The sequence below is a fragment of the Pongo pygmaeus genome, chromosome 12 (genome assembly GCF_028885625.2).
Source record: "Pongo pygmaeus isolate AG05252 chromosome 12, NHGRI_mPonPyg2-v2.0_pri, whole genome shotgun sequence".
In the NCBI taxonomy this organism is placed as follows: Eukaryota; Metazoa; Chordata; class Mammalia; order Primates; family Hominidae; genus Pongo; species Pongo pygmaeus.
Window position 1 is genome coordinate 61,182,614 of NC_072385.2, and position 25,801 is coordinate 61,208,414.

General features: G+C 36.6%; 1 protein-coding gene across 4 annotated transcripts in view; it reads left to right on the top strand.

Annotated features, from left to right (window-relative positions):
- The window catches only part of EXOC6B (exocyst complex component 6B), a 661,647-nt gene that overhangs the window by 454,400 nt on the left and 181,446 nt on the right, over positions 1 to 25,801 (top strand). The window lies entirely within an intron of this gene.

Sequence of the window (25,801 nt, forward strand, 5' to 3'; positions counted from 1 at the left end):
ACTAAAGAAAACCTGATTGGTCCAAAGGCTTCAAAAGAATGCAGCTTCTAACTACTTTCTTCTAATATTCTATTTAAAAACTAGCTACATCTTATATGCAAACTCTTGTTAGTTTAAAGAACAAATGATATGTACATTAATTAGTCAGAAATGCTTTCTATTATAAGAAATACAAAACTTAGAGTGGCTTAAACAAATACATTTTATTTTTCTCAAAGGCAGTCAGTTGCTGTATTGGTTTAGTTGCTCAGTGATGTCATTATGGACCCAGGCTCTTTCGTTTCTCCTCCTTTGGTATAATTAGAGTGTGAACTCTTCATTCTCATGTATATTACAGTCAGAAGAGACCCACATTCAAGACAGGAAATGGACCAGCCTTCACCTATCCCTTTTATTAAGAAAATAAGAACCTTTTGAGGAGATCCCTGACAAACTTTCCTGTATGTCTCATTGAACAAAACACTGCCATATGATCACTTCCAGCTCTATGGGAGGCTGGGAGATTGAATATCTGACAAAGTAAAATAGGAGCATCATTACTGGCATAGTTGACTCATCATAAATCATCTACTCAAAGTTGAATGCAAAATTAGGCTTTGGTTAGGAAAGAATGAAGAGCTGTTGGTGAGAAATGAAAATGAGCAAGGAATGATATGACTCTTGGAATTTTTTTTTATTCTAAGAAAATTAAAATAATGGGAAATTACACGAGTCTGCTCACACCCTTGCCCCGCATTTTTATTTTACTACTTATTGGTTTCCTTTGGTTGACTTTTGATGTATGGAAATTAAGGTTTTATTGGCAGTGCTATTTTTAATTTAAAAAGGCATTAATAGGACTTCCAGTTATAGCCATCACAGAGTAAAAGGTATCAAAGTTACCCTTTTGCCATAAACAATTATAAAATTGGATAAACTACATGAAGCAACCCTATTCATGCATTAGACAGAAGACATAAAAAGGCTGTGATCCTTCAAAGAAGGGGAAACACATAAGGTAATCTTGCCATTCTCCATTTTTCTGTCTGGGGACACTGTCTAAACAGTAACACAGGAAAGTAGAGCCCAAACAAAAAGCAATGTTTTTACACAGAAAACACAAAAGCAAAATCCCAGAGACTGGCATATAGGGCTGATGTGACAGCTGGGATTGGTGGAGCAAGGTACCAGAGAGCAGGGAGTTGTTCAAAGAAGTACTTCTATTAATCAGCACTGGAGAGATCTTGAGTCTTTGGTAAAAACGTTTAGTAGCCATGTGCAGAGGGAAAGTCTGTGAGGCTTGGCAGAGAACAGCCACTGAAGGTCTGTGAGATGAATAAGGGTGCCAAAGGTCACTGGAAACATACACGGAAACATTGGAATTCTGACCAACCAGAATGGAAGAGTCCAGCTAAACATCTTTTGCATTCAGTAAGACTGCAGAAGATGAGGTCTTGAGTGCTACTCAAAGCTCTAGAGGAGGAGCTCCTCTGTTTTTTTTTCTTAATTGTATATGTTCATCATGTACATTTGTTGTTTTGAAATATGTATATTTGTGGAGAGGCTAAATTGAGCTAGTTAATATATATATTACTTCATATACTTTTTTAGGTGGTTAAAAAAACAAAGTCTCCTTTCTTAGCAATTTTCAAGATTTCAGTACATTGTTATTAACTAAAGTCACAACGTTGTATAATAGATCTCTTGCACATATTTCTCCTAACTGAAATTTTATATTATTTGACCAATATGACTCAACTTCTGTGAGTTCATTTGCAGCCACCATTCTGCTGTCTACTTCTATGAGTTCAACTTTTGTAGATTCCATGTATAGGTGAGATTATGCACTATTTGTCTTTCTGTGCCTTTTCTTACTAAACATTGAGTCCTCCAGGTTCATCCATGTTGTCACAAATGACAGGATTTCTATCTTTTTAAAGTCTGAATAATATTCCATATTTTATTGTCTATTTATATTACATTTTCTTTATGCATTCCTCCATTGATATACACTTAGATTGATTCCATATCTTGGCTATTGCGATAATGCTATAATGAACATAGGAGTGCAGATATCTTTTTGACAAACAGATTTCATCTCCTCTGGATATATACTCAGTAGTGGGATTACTGAATCATATGGTAGTTGTATATGTTAAAACTACTTGAGGAATTCCCATACTGTTTTTCTTAATGGCTGTACTAATTTACATTTCTACCAATAATGCACAAGGATTTCCTTTTTTTCACATCCTTTTCAACACTCGTTATTTCTTGTCTTTTTGATAGTAGCTATTCTATTAGGTATGAATTGATGTGTCATTATGGTTTTAATTTGCCTTTCCCTGATAATTAGTGATTCCAAGCATCTTTTCTTATTCCTATTGGCCATATGCATATCTTCTTTTGAGAAGTGTCCATTCAGGTCCTTTACTCATTTTTTAATCGAGTTATTTTTCTTGCTGTTTAGTTTGAGTTTTTGACATATTTTGGATATTAACCCCAAGAGCTACTCTTGTCCCTAACAATTTCACAAGGTAAAGTGACTCTGCCGATAAAAAAAAAATGCCTTCCAACAAAACTCAACAGCCTTTGAAGGATGAGGAAGAAAAAAACAATTCCACACTCTCAAGCACATCGCATACACAGTTTTACAGCAAAAAGCTAAAATTTGACATGCAGAGAAGCAAGAAAATGTTACCCATAAAAGAAGAAAAGATAGACAATAGAAATAGATCCACTGATGACACATATGTTGGAAATTGCAGACAGGGGCTTTAAATAATTTAATATAGTCAGTAATTTAAAAGATAAGGTGGACATTGTACATAACTGGGTTCAAAGTTTCTCAGGTTTGAGAAAAAGTATTAACGCACTAATTTAAATAGCTCAAAAAACTCTATCAAGATAAATACAAAGAAAGCTACACTGAGGCACATTGTTATCAGATTGCTAAATAAACAATAATAAAGAGAACAATTTTAAAGCAGCCAAAGGTGAAAAGGTATATTACATAATGAAGAACAGTGATAAGAGCTACAGCCAACTTATCAGAAACAGAGCAAACCAGAAGGCAGTAGAATATCCGTAAAGTCCTCAAAGAAAAACAAAACAAAACCTGTCAATGAAAACTCTATGTCTTGTGAAAATATCCTTTAAAAATAAATGGAAAATAAAGACATTTTCAGATAAGCAGAAGTTGAGAGAATTTGTCACCAGATTTGCACCACAGAAATGTAAAAGGTAGTTTTTCAGGTTAAATGGAAATGATATTATATGTCAACCCAGAACTATAATATAGATTACATTGTTCAAAGATGTCTACAACAATATCTTCCTTAACACATTTTTTTTTCTAGAACCTTGAGACTACTTCCTTAAGAAATGGCATCTAATTCCCCTCCCCTTGAATCTGGGCAAACTTGTGAGTTGATTGTAACCAACAGAATGTGGCAGAAGTGGCCCTTTGTGACTCTGAGGCTAGGCCATAAAAGATGGTGCTGCTTCCATCTTGGTTGGCTGTTGTGTAAAAAGTCCAGCTACGCTGAGGCTTCCAAACTTGAAGAAACTTAAGCAAGCTCACGTGGAGAGATCACATGAAGAAGGCTTGAGCCTATGTTAACAGATGCCTAGCTAATTTCTAGCTGTCTCATTTCCACCTTTACTGTTTTCTTTCTTCTGCTTACTTTTCGTTTATTTGCTCTTCTTTTGTTAGTTCTTTTGGGTAGAAACTCAGACAATTTATTTGAGATTTTCTTCTTTTCTAATATGAGCATTTTAGTGTTAGAAATTATTGTCTAAGTACTACTTCAGCCACAGTATACAAATTTTGATATATCATGTTTTAATTTTTATTCATTTCAGTATTTTCAAATTACTTTTGTGTTTTCTTTTACTTGTGGGTTATTTGGAAATGTGTTGTTTACTTCCCAAATATTTAGAAAATTTTTAGATACATTAATACTTCTGTTTTAGGTTTTTAATTTACTTTCATTTTGATCAGAGAGCATACTTTATATAATTTCAGTTCTTCTAAATTTGTTGAGACTTGTTTTATGACCCAGTATATGGTCTAGTCAAATGTTCCATTTGCACTTAGAAAGAATGTGTTTTCTGCTGTTACTGTGTGGAGTAGCCTATAGACATCACATGGGTAAAGTTGATAGTGTTATTCAAATCTCCTGTATTCGTACTGATTTTCTTTGTACTTGTTTTATCAATTACTGAGAAGAGTTGAAATCTCCAGTTGTATTTATCAATATCAATCCTGTCAGTTTCCATTCTATCAGGTTAATGCATTTTGAAGCTCTGTAATTGGGTGCATACTACTTAGAACTGATATGTCCCTATGATGCACTGATTATTATTATGATGAAATGACCCTCTTTATCCCTAGTAATATGTCTTATTTGAAAAAAAATCTACTTTTTGTGATACTGGTATTGACCCACTCAACTTCCTTATGACCTTGTGTTTGCATAAGTATATTCTTTTCTATCTTTCTCTTTTAATTTTTTTTAAAAAAATGAAGTTGTACACAGCTTATAGTCAGGTTTTGCTTTTTTATTCAGTATGACAATCTTTTATTTTTAATTGTGTTGGTTAGGTGATTTATAATGAATGTAATTTTTTTAATTTTGTAGGTATATAGTAGGCATATATATTTATGGAGTACATGAGATATTTTGATACAGGCATGCAATGTGTAATGATCACATTGTGAAAAATGGAATATCTGTCTCCTTAAGCATTTATCATTTGTGTTACAATCTAATCATACTCTTAGTTATTTTAAAATGTACCATTAAATTATTTTGACTATTGCCACCCTGTTGTGCTAATACTAGGTCTTATTCATTTTTCTAACTATTTTATACTCATTAACCATCCCCACCTTCCCTCTCAACACTGTGCTTCCCAGCCTCTGATAACCATCCTTCTACTCTCTATCTTCATGAGTTTAATTGTTTTGATTTTTAGATCCTACATATAAGTGAAAACATGCAATGTTTGTCTTTCTGTGCCTGGTTTAACATTTATCATAATTACCTCCAAGTCATTAAAATGACAGGATCACTGTTACAAATGACAGGATTTCATTCTTTTTTTGTGGCTGAATAGTACTCCATTGTGTGTAAGTACCACAGTTTCTTTCTCCATATGTCTGTTGATGGACAATTAGGTTGCTTCCAAATATTGGCTATCGTGAATGGTGCTGCAACAAATATGAGAGTGCAGATATAAAATCTCTTTGATATACTGATTTTCTTTCATTTGAATAAATACCTAGCGGTGGGATTGCTGGATCTGGATCTTATGATATCTCTATTTTTACTTTTTTCAGGAACTTCCAAATTATTCTCCATAGTGGATTTAAAAAAAAAATTTTTTTTTTGAGACAGGGTCTCACTTTGGAGGCGCAGGCTATACAATGGCATGACTTGGCTTACTGCAATGTTTGCCTCTCAGGCTTAACTACCATGCCTGGCTAATTTTTGTAATTTTTAGCAGAAATGGAGTTTCACCATGTTGCCCAGGTTGGTCTCGAACTCCAGACCTGTGATCCACCCACCTCGGCCTTCAAAAGTATTGGGATTACAGGCGTGAGCCACCACACCGTCTCCATAGTGGTTTTACTAATTCACATTCACAACAACAGTATATGAAGGTTTCCTTTTCTCCACATCCTTTCCAGCATTTGTTATTGCCTGTGTTTTGGATAAAAGACATTTTAACTGGAGTGAAGTGCTATGTCATTGTAGTTTTGATTTACATTTCTCTAATGATCGATTATGTTGAGCACCTTTTCATATACCTGTTTGCCATTTGTATGTGTTCTTTTGAGAAATAGTTATTCAATTCTTTTGCTCATTTTTAAATTGGATTATTAGTTTTTTCCTACAGTGTTTTGTCTCCTTATATATTTGGGTTATAAATTCCCAGATGGATAGTATGCAAATATTTTCTACTACTCTGTGGGTTGTCTCTTCACTTTGTTGATTATTTCCTTTGCTGTGCATAAACTTTTTAACTTGATGTGATCCTATTTGTCCATTTTTGTTTTGGTTGCCTGTGCTTATGCGGTATTAATTAAGAAATGTCTGCCCAGGCCGGGCATGGTGGCTCACGCCTATAATCCTAGCACTTTGGGAGGCTGAGGTGGGTGGATCACTTGAGGTCAGGAGTTCCAGACCAGTCAGGCCAATATGGTGAAACCCCTTCTTTACTAAAAACACAAAAATTAGCTGGTCATGGTGGTGTGCACCTGTAATCCCAGCTACTCGAGAGGCTGAGGCAGGGGAATTGCTTGAACCCGGGAGGTGGAGGTTGCAGTGAGCTGAGATTGCACCATTGCACTCCAGCCTGGGCATTGCAGCGAGACTCCATCTCAAAAAAAAAAAAAAAAAAAAAAAAAGTCTTCCCAGACTGATATCCTGAAGAATTTTCTCAATGTTTTCTTGTAGTCCTTTCAGTTTGAAGTCTTAGATTTTAAAGTCTTTAATTCATTTTGATTTGCTTTTTGTATATGGCAAGAGATAGGGGTCTAGTTTCATTATTTTGCACATGGATTTCTAGTTTTCCCACCATAATTTATTGAAGAGACTGTCTTTTCCCCAGTCTGTGTTCCTTTTATGAGACAGAGTCTTGCTCTGTCACCCAAGCTGGAGTGCAATGGTGCAGTCTTGGCTCACTGCAATTCTGCCTCCCGGGTTCAAGCAATTCTCCTGCCTCAGCCTCCAGATTAGCTGGGACTACAGGTGCATGCCACCATACCCGCCTATTTTTTTGTATTTTTAGTAGAGACAGCGTTTCACCGTGTTAGCCAGGATGGTCTCGATCTCCTGACCTCATGATCCACCCACCTCGGCCTCCCAAAGTGCTGGGATTACAGGTGTGAGCCACCACGCCCAGCCAGTGTGTGTTCTTGACACCTTTGTCTAAAAGGAATTTACTATAGGTATGTGGATTTTTTTCTGGGTTCTCTATTCTGTTCCATTGGTCTGTGTGTCTGATTTAATGCCAGTACCATGCTGTTTTTATTACTGTAGCTCTGTAGTATGATTTGAAGTTAGGTAATATGATTTCTCCAGTTGTGTTCTTTTTGCTCATGATAGCTTTGGCCATTCTAGGTCTTTTGTGTTTCCATATAAATTTTCTGATTGTTTTTTCTATTTCTGTAAAGAATATCATTGGTACTTTGATAGGAATTGCATTGAACCTATAGATTGCTTTGAGTAATATGGGCATTTTAACAATATTGTGTCTTCCAATCCATGACCATGCAATATCTTTGCATTTTTTTGTGTGTGTCCTCTTTAATTTCTTTCATCAGTATTTTATAGTTTGTAAGATCTTTTACTTCTTTGGCTAAGTAAATTCCTAGGTATTTACTTTTATTTGTGGCTGTTATAAAGGGGATTACTTTTTGATTTCTTCTTCAGATTGTTCACTGTTGGCATATAGAACTGCCACTGATTTTTGTATGCTGATTCTGTATCCTGCAACTTTACTGAATTTATCAATTCTTATCATTTTTTGGTGGAGGCTTTAGGTTTTTCTAAATATAATATCATATCATCTGCAAACAAGGATAATTTGACCTCTTACTTTTCGAGTTGGATGACCCTTTTTTCTTTTTCTTGTCTAATTGCTCTATAGGGCTTTCAGTACTATGTTGAATAACAATGGTGAAAGTAGGCATTCTAGTTGTGTTGCACTTCTTAGAGAAAAAGCTTTTGGGTTTTCTCCATTCAGTATGATACTAGCTGTGGATCTGTCATACATACCTTTTATTTTGTTGAGGTAATGTTAATACCCAGATTTATTAGGATTTTTACCATGAAGGGATGTTGAATTTTATCAGATGCTTTTCAGCATCAGTTGGAATGATCATATGGTTCTTGTCCTCCATTCTCTTCATATGTTGTATCACATTGATTGACTTGTGTATGTTGAACATACACAAGTATGTTTTATCCTTGCATCCCGGGGATAAATCCCACTTGGTCATGATGAATGATATTTTTAATGTATTGTTGAATTCAGTTTGCTAGTATTTTGTTGAGAATTTTTACGTCAATATTCATCAGAGATGTTGGCATGTAGTTTTCTTTTTTGATGTGTCTTTGATTTTAGTATCAGGGTAATACTGACCTTGTAGAATGAGTTTGGAAGTATTCCTTCCTCTGTTTTTCAGAACAGTTTGAGTAGGATTAGTATTAGTTCTTCTTTAGATGTTTGATAGAACTCTGCAGTGAACTGGGTCCTGGGCTTCTCTTTACTGGGAGACTTTTTATTATGGTTTCAATCTTGTTACTTGTTATTGGTTTGTGTTCTAGGGCCTGAAATGGGGGCCTCATGACTCTGCCGGTGCCCTATCCTACTGTGGCTGAACTGGTATCCAAGACACATGACAGAGTCCTCTTTATTCTGTTCTTCTTTTTTTTTTGGAGGAGTTTTGTGTCCTCTAATTCATCTTTTATATATATATATATTTATTATACTTTAAGTTCTAGGGTACATGTGCACAATGTGCAGGTTTGTTACATATGTATACATGTGCCATGTTGGTGTGCTGCACCCATTAACTTGTCATTTACATTAGGTATATCCCTCCCCCCTCCCCCCACCCCACAACAGGCCCCAGTGTGTGATGTTCCCCTTCTTGTGTCCAAGTGTTCTCATTGTTCAATTCCCACCTGTGAGTGAGAACATGCAGTGTTTGGTTTTTTGTCCTTGTGATAGTTTGCTGAGAATGATGGTTTCCAGCTTCATCCATGTCCCTACAAAGGACATGAACTCATCATTTTTTATGGCTGCATAGTATTCCATGGTGTATATGTGCCAACTTTTCTTGATCCAGTCTATCATTGTTGGACATTTCGGTTGGTTCCAAGTCTTTGCTATTGTGAGTAGTGCCGCAATAAACATATGTGTGCATGTGTCTTTATAGCAGCGTGATTTATATTCCTCTGGGTATATACCCAGTAATGGAATGGTTGGGTCAAATGGTATTTCTAGTTTTAGATCGCTGAGGAATCACCACACTGTCTTCCACAATGGTTGAACTAGTTTACAGTCCCACCAACAGTGTAAAAGTGTTCCTATTTCTCCACCTCCTCTCCAGCACCTGTTGTTTCCTGACTTTTTAATGATTGCCATTCTAACTGGTGTGAGATGGTATCTCATTGTGGTTTTTGATTTGCATTTCTCTGATGGCCAGTGATGCTGAGCATTTTTTCATGTGTCTTTTGGCTGCATAAATGTCTTTTTTGAGAAGTGTCTGTTCATATCCTTCACCCACTTTTTGATGGGGTTGTTTGTTTTTTTCTTGTAAATTTGTTTGAGTTCTTTGTGGATTCTGGATATTAGCCCTTTGTCAGATGAGTAGATTGCAAAAATTGTTTCCCATTCTGTAGGTTGCCTGTTCACTCTGATGGTAGTTTCTTTTGCTGTGCAGAAGCTGTTTAGTTTAATGAGATCCCATTTGTCGATTTTGGCTTTTGTTGCCATTGCTTTTGGTGTTTTAGACATGAAGTCCTTGCCCATGCCTATGTCCTGAATGGCATTGCCTAGGTTTTCTTCTAGGGTTTTTATGGTTTTAGGTCTAATATTTAAGTCTTTAATCTATCTTGAATTAATTTTTGTATAAGGTGTAAGGAGGGGATCCAGTTTCAGCTTTCTACATATGGCTAGCCAGTTTCCCAGCACCATTTGTTAAATAGGAAATCCTTTCCCCATTTCTTGCTTTTGTCAGGTTTGTCAAAGATCAGATAGTTGTAGATGTGTGGTAGTATTTCTGAGAGCTCTGTTCTGTTCCATTGATCTATATCTCTGTTTTGGTACTAGTACCATGCTGTTTTGGTTACTGTAGCCTTGTAGTATAGTTTGATGTCAGGTAGTGTGATGCCTCCAGCTTTGTTCTTTTGGCTTAGGAGTGGCTTGGCAATGCGGGCTCTTTTTTGGTTCCATATGAACTTTAAAGTAGTTTTTTCCAATTCTGTGAAGAAAGTCATTGGTAGCTTGATGGGGCTGGCATTGAATCTATAAATTATCTTGGGCAGTATGGCCATTTTCACAATATTGATTCTTCCTACCCATGAGCATGGAATGTTCTTCCATTTGTTTGTATCCTCTTTTATTTCATTGAGCAGTGGTTTGTAGTTCTCCTTGAAGAGGTCCTTTACACCCCTTGTAAGTTGGATTCCTAGGTATTTTATTCTCTTTGAAGCAATTGTGAATGGGAGTTCACTCATGATTTGGCTCTCTGTCTGTTGTTGGTGTATAAGAATGCTTGTGATTTTTGTACATTGATTTTGTATCCTAAGACTTTGCTGAAGTTGCCTATCAGCTTAAGGAGATTTTGGGCTGAGACAATGGGGTTTTCTAGATATACAATCATGTCATCTGCAAACAGGGACAATTTGACTTCCTCTTTTCCTAATTGAATACCCTTTATTTCCTTCTCCTGCCTAATTGCCCTGGCCAGAACTTCCAACACTGTGTTGAATAGGAGTGGTGAAAGTGGGCATCCCTGTCTTGTGCCAGTTTTCAAAGGGAATGGTTCCAGTTTTTGCCCATTCAGTATGATATTGACTGTGGGTTTGTCATAGATAGCTCTTATTATTTTGAGATACGTCCCATCAATACCTAATTTATTGAGAGTTTTTAGCATGAAGTGTTGTTGAATTTTGTCAAAGGCCTTTTCTGCATCTATTGAGATAATCATGTGGTTTTTGTCTTTGGTTCTGTTTATATGCTGGATTATGTTTATTGATTTGCATTTGTTGGACAAGCCTTGCATCCCAGGGATAAAGCCCACTTGATTGTGGTGGATAAACTTTTTGATGTGCTGCTGGATTCGGTTTGCCAGTATTTTATTGAGGATTTTTGCATCGATGTTCATCAGGGATATTGGTCTAAAATTCTTTTTTTGTTGTGTCTCTGCCAGGCTTTAGTATCAGGATGATGCTGGCCTCATAAAATGAGTTAGGGAGGATTCCCTCTTTTTCTATTGATTGGAATAGTTTCAAAAGGAATGGTACCAGCTCCTCCTTGTACCTCTGGTAGAATTTGGCTGTGAATCCTTCTGGTCCTGGACTTTTTTTGGTTGGGAAGCTATTAATTATTGCCTCAATTTCAGAGCCTGTTATTGGTCTATTCAGAGATTCAACTTCTTCCTGGTTTAGTCTTGGAAGGGTGTATGTGTTGAGGAATTTATCCATTTCTTCTTTTTCTAGTTTATTTGCGTAGAGGTGTTTATCGTATTCTCTGATGGTAGTTTGTATTTCTGTGGGATCGGTGGTGATATCCCCTTTATCATTATTCTGTTCTTAAGCAGAAGGAAGGACTCATTTTCTAGCTATGAGCTGCACTGCCTGGGATTGGCAGAGAGGTGGCGCAAGCATTCCTTTAGCTGCCCTGGCTGGGTTACTGCCCAGGTCACATACCACCCTAATCCTCTGGCTCTGAGCCCAGCCCAACACTAATAGTTGCCTAAGAGTTGCATTCCTTCTGTTCTAGACTGTCTTTCAAGTTTACTCAAGACCCCAGAGCACGTTGGCCTGTGGCAATGAGGCTTGCTGAGAGCTCAAGTTCTGACCTCTGGAATGGATGATTCTCCTTTGGCTAGGGCTGGTCCAAATGTTCCCTCCATGTGTGGGTTCTGTGTGAGCCCAGCCAGCACAACTTTTTTCTCCACTATGACAGGGCAGCACTGAGTTCAATGTAAAATCCCCCAGTTGCTGCACTCTCCCTTCCCCAATGCACAAACTCTCCAGGCCATTCAGCAACTGCCAGGGGATGGGGGAGGGGTGGCGTCAGCAATACAAGATTGTCTTTCTGCCCATCTTCAATGCCTCTTTTAGCGATATGATGTAAAAATCTAGGTAGCGTGATTGCTTACCTGATTTTTGGTTCTTGTGCCAGTGGTTTTCTGTCTGCAGATAGTTGTTAAAATTTGGTGTTCCTGCAGTGGTGGGGTTGGGGAGGGAGGAATCAGACAAATGATGTAATCATATATTCTACCATCTTGTTCCACCTCCTGAATATAATTTTCAATATGATTGGGCTTAAATCTACCATCTTGCTATGCATTTGCTATTTCCTTTTTCATACTTTGTTCATTTTTCTTCTTTCATTGCTTTTTTTTCATTAACCAGTGTTTTTTTATGTGATCTATAGTTTATTAGCTTAGACTCTTTATTGTATATTTTAGTTATTGTTCCTGGATTTACAATATACATCTTTAACACAGAATACTTTAAAATAATATTATGCCATTTTGCATTAATGTAAGAATCTCACAAAAGTATTGTTTTTCTTCTATGTTTTGTCCTTTGTGCTATTGTTGTTATGCATATTACTTCTACATAGTCTATAAACCCCACAATACATTATTACTGCATCTTTGCTTTAAACACTCATTTATTTTATAAAATGTCTAGAAATGATTAATATATATTTCATAATTACCCATGTGTTTACTGTATTCTGCATTCTTCATATCTTCGTGCAGATTCAGATTTCTATCTGATATCATTTTTATTCTACTGAGGAGCTTCCTTCAATGTACACTATAGTGCAATTCCACTTACGTTAAATTCTCTAAACTTTTTTTTTCTGGTAAAATCTTCAGAAAGATGTTTTCACTGTATAATGAATTCTAGGTTAACAGGGTTTTTTTTTTCTTTCAACACTTTAAAGAGTTCCAACTATTTTCTTTTGATTGATACAGTTTCTGATTATAAGCTTTTTGTTATCTTTGTTCCTTTGTACAAATTATGTCTCATTTTCTCTACTTTTTTGAGATTTTCATCACTAGTTCTTAGCAACTTCATTAGGGTGTGTCTTCTCTGTGGGATTCTTTAGGTTAATTCTGCTTAGAATTCATTGAGTTTGGACATGCAAGTTTATATCTTTTATTAAATTTGAGAAGGCTTTGGCCATTATTTCTTTGAATATCTTTTCTATCTCTCCTTTTTGTCTGAAACTTCCTTTACATATATTTTAGACCACTTCGCATTGTCCTGTAGGTTACTGATACTCTGTTTATTTTCTTTTCAATCTTCTTTTCTTCTTTATGCACTTCATTTTGGATGCTTTCTATTGATGTCTTTGAGTTCTTTGAACTCTGCTTTTGCAGTATCTAATCTGCTGTTTATCTATTTCAATGTATTTGTCATTTGAGGTGTTGTTTTTTTACTTTTATATGAACTCCATTTGGTTCTTTTTGATATCTTCCATTGCTTTCTTCATAATATTCCTGTTCCTCTACCTTGTTAACATATGGAACATTCTTATAATAGCTATGTAACAGTCCTGTTCTACCAGTTCCATCACGCGTATATTTTCCAGGTTATTGATATTGTTCACCTGATATTGTCCTGTTTCTTTGCATCCTGGTCATTGTTTACTGGATTCTTGAAATTTTACATTTCATTGTTGGATGAAATTTTACATTTCATTGTTGGATGCTGTGTTGTATTCCTTTAAATAATATTATATTTTGTTCTCACATGGATCTTAGTTATTTGCAATTGGATTCATTCAAGACTTGCTCTTAAGTATCTAGTGGGTCCATAGCAGCTTTTTGTCTAGGTCTAATTTGTCACCAGTTCTAAAGCAGTACCCTTGGGAGAATTCTGCGTGATGCTTTGGATAGCTTGGAGGTCTTTAAACTGTGGCTGGTGGAAACACAAAGTATGGTCATCCCTGTAAGACTTTCACAGATTCTTTTCCTTTTCATTTTTAATGGTTCTTTCTCCAGCCTTTGGTAATTGCCTCCCCTACATACACAAATTAGTACTCCACCAAATATCGAAAGGACCTTTCTGTAGTTTTCTTGGATGCTCTCTTTTGCAGCATCCTCCTTTCTGGTACTCAGTCCTGTAAATACTTGTTGCCTTGAACTCCTGGGCTCTAGTCTCTGACTTTTCAACTCAGTAAGACAACCATGTTCTGTTTCAGTTCTCTCCCTTTGCCTGCTTTATAGCACATCCTGGAAGCTGCCTCTAGGCTAGCTTGCCTCGCTTGCTCTCCTGCTCTCAGTATCATTATGTCTGTGGGATCATAATTCTGCATTACCTCTTGTCCAGTATCTAAAACCATTCTTTCAGACTCCTTGTACAGTTTTCCAGGTTTCCAGGATTTTTTTTCACACTGGAAAGATTAGTGCTGTGCCTATTAGTTTATCATAACCAGTAGCAGAATCAAGTGAATACTTTTCAAGATTTTTAGGGTTTTTTTTTAATGAAAGTAATATCTATTCATTGTGGAAAATGGTGGGGAAAAAAGTAAAGTACAGGAAGAAAATAAAAACTACTCTAATCTTACCATTCATAAATAAGCACACTCCCATGCCTTTCACCTAGACATGATAATATACAACAGCAACAGAACTGTTTCTAGAAGTTGCCCGCCACATTCCTTGCCTCTAATTAGCCAAAGTTGTTTCACATTCCTCTGTCTTAACCAATTATTTAGTAGGAGATTGAAAACATAATGATTGGCTAAACCAATCAAAATTGATTCTTGAGATGAGAATGAAGTCATCCTTCTCTGAATTTTGAGGAAAAAGTAGAAGCTCATTCTCTTGTAAAGAAAAGGAAGGAAAGGGGGCTTTGGTGTAGGCAATCAACCAATACCACTGGTTAAATAACAAAGTCTGGTGAATTTTTGGGAGTGATCAACTACAAGACTGCATTTTTGACAGAGATAAGAGATAAACAGGGATAAAGGATGATAAAGCTGAAATACATGCACGTTCCAGAGGAGTGATGATGGACTGGGAGAAACACTGAAGAGTAAGAATAATGCCCATCTTTTGGCCTGATTTTGAATGAGCAGCTTCTTCTTGAGAGAACCGTAGGAGAATCTACATCCTTAATGCAGAGCCAGCTTTCAGTTAAGACTAAAAGAGCATTTAATGAAAAGGTGGAAACACAACAGAGTTTGTTAACCATGTAAAAGGGGTTCCAGAGAGCCAATATCTTATCTGAAAAGCCATTTGGCATTTGTAATAACCTTTCAGACTTAGAAACAAATTGAAGCCAACATTTGAAGGGCTTGACAGTCCATGAATAACCATAATATCAGCAGTGAAATTTTTTTTCTTCATATATTGTAGAGCCACTAAGGTTCATTGATTTAGAATTTAATGTTTCATTCCTGATTGGCAGTAATTTGTCTGTCAAAAACTTTCCATGGACATTTATTTTACTTTAAAAGAAAGAACTCTATTCTATGTCTTTCCCTATACCACCCCCCTCATTTTTTTTTCTTTAGATGCTCAGTGGTCTATAAAAAAATCTTAAAGAAATGATACATAAAATTCAAGTAACTATACAGAGGCGTACAAAAGCAGTCCCAAATGACAGGATAATTAACACTTACATCTTTCTACCCAGTGGTGTGTGCATGAGGTATTTTCCCTTTTTGTCTGTGAGTCCTTGGAAGAACTGTGTAGGTCCTAAAAGCAATCAAACTCTGGACAAGATGAAATGTGAATATACCTTGAGTGTTTTTGAATATGAGGTCAGGTTTGCCATTTTCTTAGGTCCCAAATGCATAGAGGTATTATATGCACTACCAAGAGCCTGAGATATTCAGCTAGGATAGTGTAGTCATTAAGAATATAGATTTTAGAGTCACTTCAACAGAATGGATTCAGGTTCCCACTTACTTTTAGCGTTACCATATGTAAATTATTTAACCCCTTACAACTCCATTTATGAAGTAGGAATAATAATAGTACTGAACAATATAAAGATGAGAGGGTTTGGATCAAATGAGATAATACATGAAAGGCTGTATTTCATTGTGTGGTAAAGCACTAAGTATGCACTAATTATTAGCTGCTCCTATTTTTGTCATCATCGTCGTCATCAGTAGCAGCAGTTAGCAAATCTGCTAATTCATATTAAGCATATCCAGCATATCTCAGGTCTTTTGCAGAGTACTTGAAACTTTGTCACAGATTGTGAATTTATTAGGTTTAATTTGGTATAATAAATTGACTTTGCTTCTTGATAGTTGTCTGTGAAACTTCTATGGCTGTCCTGAAAAGTATAATCCAGAACTGATGATTTTCTAATTCTCGGCTTGATTATTTTACAAGCAATCAGTCAGTTCAGCTGTTTTCTACAGATGGTAACTACTGCTTAGGGTGCCATTATATAACAGGAGTATTATTGTTAGGTAATTCTTGCTGACAGGCTACCAAACCAAATAACTCTAAGATGGAAGTCACTTGAAATTTACTAGGTGTGATGAAATCATCACTTTTCCTTTAAAAATTTGATAATGACCTCTGTGTTTTTCTGCTTTGTATGGATTTCATCTTAGATCTCTGTATGTTTGTATGTTTTATATTTGGTTTTAAACATTAGAGCACTGGATCCTGGCAGAGAAACTGAGATTTAAACACCAGCGGGTGTTGATTGCCTAATAACTCCTAGATCTAACTTAGGCTATTGTATCTCTCATGCACTAGGATATTCAGTCTGTGTCTGGGTTTGGAATTTCCTAAGCTTTCTCTTTGCATATTCAAAATGAGGAAGTCTAGATTCATATTCCAGCTCAACCACTTGTTACCAGCATTAATTCAGTAATCTGCTCATTCAGTCAGCAGATATATGTGGGCCCTACTCTATGCAAAATACCATGGTTGGAGGCTGGAGATAAGATGAGAAATCATGGATTTTACATAGGAGGGTGACTCTATTAGATTTGTATTTTTGGAAGGAACTTGCATTTTGCAGGAGCCTCAGAGACTAGTTAGAAGGCTATTGCAGTGATCTATGGTAGAGATGATTTGGTAGCCTCAGCATATATTTGTATGACAATTCAAGCCACGAGGGTGAATGAATCAATTCATTTAACCTCTCTGAGCCCATCAATAAACTAGAAATACTAATTCCTGCTATATTTGTCTCACATTATTGTTATAAAGTCAAATGAGATAATATATATAAAATCATTTGAAACAGCCATGGAAATGTTGTTTATTATAATTTATTGTAATTATTTCTTTATCTATATGCCTTTATGTGTTTTCTTTCATATTTCTACTGATTTATGGTCTACAATGTTAAACATTTTCAGTTTTCAATTATCTGCATAGCTCCCTAAATTATTCAAAAGATTGGTACATTAAAAATATAATTAAACCAAATCCAGGACACATTTCTTTGCAAGGAAATGTAGCAACAATTGCATCTTTTTAAATGTAATGTAATCCATCATTTCCCAGGATCCATGAATCTTTTTCACAGTATAAACTGGATCCATGAAAAGGAGGGATAGAATGCATCTTATCAGATTCTCTCAGATCTTGATGGTCAATTAAATATGCTTTGGTTTAATTCTTTTGAAAGGGAACAAGGGCTTCTAAAGCCTTCCATATCACCATTCTTACCATAATAACCCTCATTCTACAGGTAAGGGAACCAATGTAGAGATTTTGCCTAAACACAGGATTTAGGGAAACAACTTCAGAGTAAATTCTTGGTCTCACTGAGTCTATTGTGATATATACTAGTGGTAGAACAGCATTTACTACTTAACCTCCTCACTCTGACTGAAAGATCACATCATCCCTGGAGAATTTATTTTATCTCAAAGTCAGTATCCGATACTTCCTGAAAAGTTTGAAAGTTTCCATCTCTTTGTATATATTCACAAAAATAAATGGCTACAGGTTTGTGATATAGCTGACTCTCCTCTGACTCAGGTGTGAGATGTTTAGTGAATATTAACTAGGCAGTCCTTAATAGGCTTGCTTGTGGTTTTGTCACTGGGACATCAGAACTAAAGAATCTTTATAAAGAGATCTTGCTGAACCCTAGGTACCAGGCATCAACAACTACCAATTGGCATAACTCTGCCTACTTCATTTTGTTTTCTCCACTACTTGAGCCCAGCTATTCTTGCCTCTCCAGTTCCGTATAATTAATTATCCACCTTTGGTCCAAGATTCCCTCACAGGGCTTCAGGCATTCCATTATCGATCTTTTCCTAATGTGAGCAAAAGGGAATAGTGGAGAGTCCTGAGGACCCTGGTAAGAAACATAGGGCAAGCATATATGACAGATCCACACCAGCATTTTTCTTCTGCAGCCTTTCAAGTTTATATTATGCAAAGGGGCCTTTACATCAGCAAACTGTGAAAGTAACTACTAGTTACTACATTAAATCAAGCTTCTCCAGTGAGATGTCCTAGAGTAATTAAGTTGTCAATCAAAATTATGTTTAGTCATCCTTGAAGAAGTAGTGCAAAATGCATAACCACGCAGTTTTCCCTGTTTTTGCTGAATTTACCTAGAAAACTCTTACATTTCCTTCTGGATGTAATTCCTTTCTTCTCTACTCTTACTTTTCTTTTCACCCTTAACACATGTTGTATGTAGATCCTAGTTACAAGACAAGATTCGGTAAAGGACAGAGCATAGCAGAGCAAAACGCTACTCTTCTCTGGGAATGGGGTTGCAATGGAAAGTATTTTGGAGAAGAATAAGGGATCAAAGTTCCATAATTTTTTTTTTTTTTTTTTTTTTTTTTTTTTTGAGATGGAGTCTCCCTTTGTCGCCCAGGCTGGAGTGTGGTGGTGTGATCCCAGCTCACTGCAAGCTCTGCCTCTCGGGTTCACGCCATTCTCCTGAGGTTCCATGATTTCTTTTACTATCCTTGCATTTATCAAGAAAATATGATGGGATTATGAAGGCAACAGAAACTTGAAATCAACTTATTTGATTTTCAGCTTTCTCAACTATCCAGCTGCAGAAGGAAGGGGATTACTGCAATAGAGCTTCATTATAGTTCTGTGTTTCCTTAGATTCCTGAGATGCGCATTCTAGGAAGGACAAGAATTGGCCTTATTTTTATCTTAAGTTACCCAGTGTTGTTAAAAGTGATCACATGGCTCATATTCCTCAATTTCTTTAAATTGATAAATGGCAGCAGACACTAGTCCTCCATAGCTTCTCCCTCAGTGGGAACATGGTCATAAGTGACTTAAGATAATACCTTAATTATGAGCTTGGCTACCATGTTCCACAGACTGTTGGCTTTCCATCCTGGGAAATGAAGTTGTAGTATAAAGAAGTATCTGAGAAGTCCAGGTGCAGTGGCTCACGCCTGTAATCTTAGCACTTTGGGAGGCTGAGGTGGGCAGATCATTTGAGCTCAGGAGTTTAAGACCAGCCAGGCCAACATGACGAAACCTTGTCTCTACCAAAAATACAAAAATTGGCTGGGCGTAGTGGCACATGCTTGTGGTCGCAGCTACGTGGGAGGCTGAGGTGGGCAGATTGCTTGAGCCTGGGAGGTGGAGGTTGCCGTGAGCTGAGATTGTGCCACTGCACTCCAGCTTGGGTGGCAGAGCAAGACCCCATCTGAAAAAAAAAAAAGTATCTGAGGCTGGTTAATTTATAAAGAAAAGAGGTTTATTTGGCTCATGGTTCTGCAAGCTGTACAAGAAGCATAGTGCCAGCATCTCCTTTTGGTGAGGGCCTCAGTAAGCTTCTACTCATGGTGGATAGAGAAGGGGGAGCCAGCATGTCACATGGCAAGAGAACGAGCAAGAGAAGTGGGGGAGGAGCCACACTCTTTTAAACAACCAGCTCTCACATAAACTCATTACTGTGGGGAGGGCACCAAGCCATTTATAAGGGCTCTGCTCCCATGACCCAAACACCTCCCACTAGGCCTCACCTTCAGCATTGAGAATCATGTTTCAACCTGAGATTTGGAGGGGACAAATATACAACAGAAATATACAAACAAATATACATATCAGAAGGGAAGTCTCAATCCTCTTTTCCCTATCATTACCTGCTAACTAATTCCAAACATTCTACTTTCTCTTTTGTTTGGCAACTCATTCCCTAATAATAATCTGTCTTAATTAGAGTATGTTTATTTGCAACTGTCTTAGTCCATTTGTCCTGCTATAACAAAATGCTTGGGACTAGGTAATTTATAAATAATAGAAATTTATTTCCTACAGTTCTGGAGGCTGGAAGTTTAAGATCAAGGCATTGTCAGGTTTAGTGTCTGGTGAGGGTCTGAAAACTGTTTCCAAGATGGCAACTTATTGCTGCATCCTCTGGAGAGTTCAAATGCTGTGATCTCACAAGGTAGAAGGGGTAGAAGGGCAAAAAGGGCCTAGCTAGTTTCCTCCATTCCTTTTATAAGATTACCAATCCCATTTATGATGGCTGAGCCCTTATGCCCTAATCACCTCCTAAAAACTTTACCTCTTAATCCTGTTGCACTGAAGATTAAATTTCACCATGAATTTTAGAGTGGACACTAACATTCAAACAATAAAGCAAGGAGCAAAAATGTATTCAAACCAGTTCAAGAATAAAGGAGGGCTTATTTTAAATATACGCATTTCATAGAGTCTAAGAAAAAGGTAAACAGCAGATTAGTTAGGACAAGGATCTTGTCTGCCCCACCCAGTCCTATCTCCTTAGGACTTAGCATAGTGCCCGCCATATGGTACTTTAATAATAAATATTTTTTGAGTGAATAAATATGATGCAATTAGCAATTACTTCAGTCTGTAGATCTGTTTGGTTAGCTCTGAAGATGGGAGGGAGTTGAGGTAGTAAGTAGCTCAGGATAGATATCATGAGATGTGAATAATAGAGAAAACTAGGATGTGGTTGTAATCTTAAGGAATATTCTCTTAGCATGGTATGGAACTGGAGAGTCAATGAATGGCAATTTTAGTACATACATCCTACCACAAATTTGGATGGATTATAAAACCATATTTACCACCAACAGCCAATTCTTAATATGCCAGCAATATAATACATAATAATTAAAATCTTAGGTGATAGAAATAGATTGTCCTTTAAAACCTGGATCTTCAATTTAGTAGTTTGGGCATACTCAACTTTTCTAAACCTTATTTTTTTCATTTGTAAAATGAAGTTATATTTGTACCTATCTCATAGACATGTGATAACTAAGTGAATAATTGCTATTGTAAATGCTCAGTAATTGTTAGCAGCCATCATTATCATTGGAAAGAGTACTGGGCTGGAGGTCATTGTATTACAACTTCAATTTTGCCAACAACTAGCTATGGTCTTGGTCTTGGGTATTCATTAAACCTTGCTTGGGCTTTGGGCTCCTCATTTATAAAATGAGAAAGGTAGACTAGGTGATCTCTGAATTTCCATTTAGTTCCAAGATATTAAGATTTATTATGAGAAAGGGGATCACGTGGATAGCTTTATGTCTGTGGAGAGTTGTTATAAGTATTAAATGAGATAACGCATGTGAAATGCTTTACAGATGACAGAACATAAATACATATTGTAATTATTAGATAAATATTAAATATGTTTATGTAGTTTTCATTATAGTTATGTATTATGCCATGTTTACCAGGGGACTTACACAGTAGTCACCCCTTATCTATGTGGTATATATTCCAGGAGCCTCAGTGGGTGCCTGAAACCGTGGATAGTACTGAACCTTATATGGTCATACATTGCTTAGCGACATGAATGTGTTCTGAGAAGTGCTTCGTAAGGCGGTTTCATTGTTGTGTGAACATCATAGAATGTACTTATACAAACCTAAATGGTATATAGCCTACTACACACCCAGGCTACAAACCTGTACAGCATGTATAGTAGTACTAGATACCATAGGCAGTTGTAACACAGTCATTGGTAAGAATTTGTGTATCTAAACAGAAGAGGTAATGTGTTACACTATGACATTACAATGGCTACAGCATCACTAGGCAATAGGAATTTTTCAGTTCCATTATCATCTTTTTTTTTTTTTAAGACAGTCTTGCTCTGTTGCCCAGGCTGGAGTGCGGTGGCACTATCTCGGCTCACTGCAACCTCTGCCTTCTGAGTTTAAGTGATCCTTCTGCTTCAGCCTCCTAAGTAGCTGGGATTACAAGTGTGCACCATCAACGCCTGGCTAATTTTTGTATTTTTTTTAGAGACAAGGTTTCACCATGTTGGCCAGGCTGGTCTCAAACTCCTGGCCTCAAGTGACCCACCTGCCTTGGCCTCTCAAAGTTCTGGGATTACAGGCATGAGCCACCATACCCAGCCCAGTTCCATTATAATCTTATGGGACCACCATCATATATACAATTGATTGTTGACTAAAACATCATTATACAACACATAACTATATATACTATGCTTTTTCCTATACATGCCTCCCTATGTTAAAGTTTAGTTTATAAATTAGGTACAATCAGATATTAACAACAACAATAACAAAATAGAACAATTATAACAATATGCTGTTATGTAATATAAATATGGTGTCTCTCTCTCAAAATATCTTACTGTACTAATCACCCTTCATCTTTTTATGTTGATGTCAGATGATAAAACGCCTGTGTGATGAGATGAAGTGAAGAGAATTCCAGAAGTCAACAATTCACACATTTTAAATTGTGCACCATTCTGAGTGGTGTGATGAAATCTTGATTGTCCCACTTAGGGAAATGAATCATCCCTTTGTCCAGTGTATTCACGCTCTATATGCTACCTACCTGTTAATCGTTGGTCACTTAGTGGCCATCTCACTTCTCAGTTCTGCTCTGTTAGTATGGCAGTACTTGTGTTCAAGTGACTCTTATTTTACACCAATAATGGCCCCACAATGCAAGGGCAGTGATATAATATTTTCAGTCAGTGGTTGACCATAGATGACTGAAACCATGGAAAGGGAAATGGCAGATAAGGGGAAGACTACTATATTTACAGTATATGCAAGCAGAAAGCAAGCATTGGGCGTTTGCTATCAGGGGCTCTTGTAAAGTCAATGGCTATGTAATAAGGTCAATAATTTTTTACTAAAAGAAACTTTATATGTGATTCTTTAAGGCGGGACTCTCTCATATAGTCTGCCTTATACTGTTTACTTTGGGGTAATGTTAGTTAGTTAGTTTGTTTTTTTGTTTAAGATACAGGATCTTGCTATGTTGCCCAGACTGGAGTATGGTGGCTATTCACAAGGGCAATCATAGCACACTACAGCCTTGAATTCCTGGGTTTAAGCAATCCTCCTGCCTTAGCCTCCTGAGTAGCTAGGACTACAGGCATGTACCACCATGCCTGGCTGGATAATGTTGGTTTCACAGGAAAATCAAACTGTCTAGTCAAGATCTGAAGCACTGTGGTATTCTGGTAGAGACATTAGTGTGGTTATGAGATCAGAGTTGCCATAATAAAACATGTTAGGTAGGCAGTCCAGAACGTCAGAAGAAACTAAAGAATATGAATAAATTTATTTTGGAAACTTGGATATCTGAACCTGAACATACTAGTAGAAATGTATTTTAAAAATAAAAGTTGGCTGTACGTGAAATTAAATAAATCTTGGAAATGTTTAATCATTGTAGCAAACAGCACCATTTCATACTAAGGAATTCTTATAAAACATTTTAAATGTACTTCCTTTTCAATTAAAAAATATTTTTAATACCTTATCCAAAGGATACTTTACCAATTATATCTTAGACATTTGATACCTCCTCAAGAATTAAAAGAGAGCAATCTTAAGAATGTAAGGTTTAAAGAGAGACAAATGGAGGAAGTTTGAACCCAATAAAATTTTAAACTTCATCTACTAGGTTAAATGAAAATAACAGATGTCCGTCCCTTTTGTTAGAGAATTTATAGTGCTTTAAAATGCAAATTTCCTATGGGTGGACTACTGAAGGACATGTTGTATGTTTCAGTATCAATAATTTTCAATCCCTTACCTGCTATCCTTAGCCTCATCCTTCTGAATTATAATTTTAAACTAAGCTGCTTCTTTCTGCCCTCTCCTATCTGAGAAACATTAAGTCAGAAGATTGATGATAGATTTCAAGGTTGTATGCAGAAAAATAAACTTGTTTTCTATAATTTGCAGTGCACTGCACATGTGGAAATCTAAGGATAGTTAGTTGTTATTGCTTAAGATCATGAAGACTATAACTTGGTTTATGAGAAAAGTTCCATGGCTAATGAATTTTGTCTCTTGCTTGCCCGACTAGTTAATGGAATCAGAGAAATATTTTATGTTTTTTACAATAATGCTTTCATTCTCTACTGGAAATATATAGGGATTTGAGTCGCCAATCTTTGTTAGAGCATACCTTCTTCATTCATTTTATCATTTGGTTTCCTTTTTTTCAGTTTCGTTCTGTATTAGTGTTTCAAAATTCTCAGTTGAATTTAATAATTGCAGCGAAACGTATAGATTTACAATGGAGAATCAATAAGTTGGCAATTATATATATATGAGTATGTGTATATATGCATACAGTAATCAATAGCTCATTCATTCTCTGTGTTCCTTGTTTTCTCTGTAGGAGCTGGCACACTGCAGATGTTTTATATAAGAAATTATACCTAAAACTCAAGTGCAGTGGGAATGTGTAGGATGAAAATAGCGACCATAGTCTGGTATCATTTTCTTAGGCACACAACTCTCAGTCAACTTATGTAAAAGCTTCTTTGGGAATTTATAGATTGTCTCTCCTCCACCTCCCAGGCCCTTATCAGTTCTTTTTAAAAGCAGGATTGAGTTTGGATCCTTAGATCTAAAATGGTGTGGGAAGTACACAAACTGCAAATCTTTTTGTCATCAAAAATAGGCAGTACAAAAGCTCTGCTTTGTTTGCTCTTATCTGACCATGCCTACAAGGCTTGTCCTTGCTCGGTGCTGTGCTTTTATGATATGCCTTTCTTAGCTATGGGGACCCAAATAGAAGCCCTCCTGGCCATTCAAATGGCAATGTCACTTCTTTTTGACTACAGATGATGGACCCTATACTCTCTGAGAGGGCTTTTCTCAGACATGGGTCAATGAGTGGCACCTACTCAGCAGTTATTTTAATTTATGGGCTGAAGTTCCTTGAATTCCAGAAGATAAGGCAGTCATTGTTTCTCTGAGCCCATTGCCAGATACCTGGTCATTTGATAGTAGGTGCTGCCAACCTGAACAGTGGGGGCAAGCAACCTGTTCCTCCTTATCGTGGCCTAAGATGCCATCCTTGTCAAGAAAATGGAGATGGATCATGCTGCTCTAACCCTGACATACATCATTGTCAAGACATGCTATTGGCTTTCAGAGATTGGCCAATACAAACAAAGTACTGTTTCTGGTAGTAGAACTTACCTTGGATGCTGAGAATGTTTGTGATGAGGGAGTACAAAGGACCTACTACATGAAAGATCATAATTCACAAATGAACTTCTTTTCTGTGGCAAGTTCCCTCAATACCCTGAAATGCTGTCTGGCTGTTTGGTAAATATGGTACTTATTCCATATCTAACTATGGACAGTGGCTGGTTGCTCTTTGAAACGTTTAGCTGTTTCCTTCTGGTTTTATTTCAAGGGATATTGGGGTGGGGGAGCCAGTGGCAGGGGGAGATCTAACTTATTCAACTAATAGTTTCTAAAAGACCATTTTCCTGATACATGGTTTTGAAAAGGAGAGGGACAGATTTATTTTTTAGTTGTTATCCAAAGCTTGCTGCTCCATCCTTCTTTCTCTGCATTTTCAATCTTAACTGTTTCAGATTTCATTTCTTACTTTTTGCAACTTTGAGACCTTCTACGCCTTAAGTTTCATGGACCAGAAAGAATAAGTAATGCCATTTCAAAAAAGAAAAGTATGTTGTGGTTATTACTATTTTCATACCACTTGACCCTGGTTCCAGACTTGGTAAAACATGTTTTGTCACAGTTAAAGTAGTATATCTTAGGAATTTCTTAATTTCCAAAGCCTTTTTACTGTTGTTTTTTTTTACTAGAAATTTTAAGAAACAATTATTTA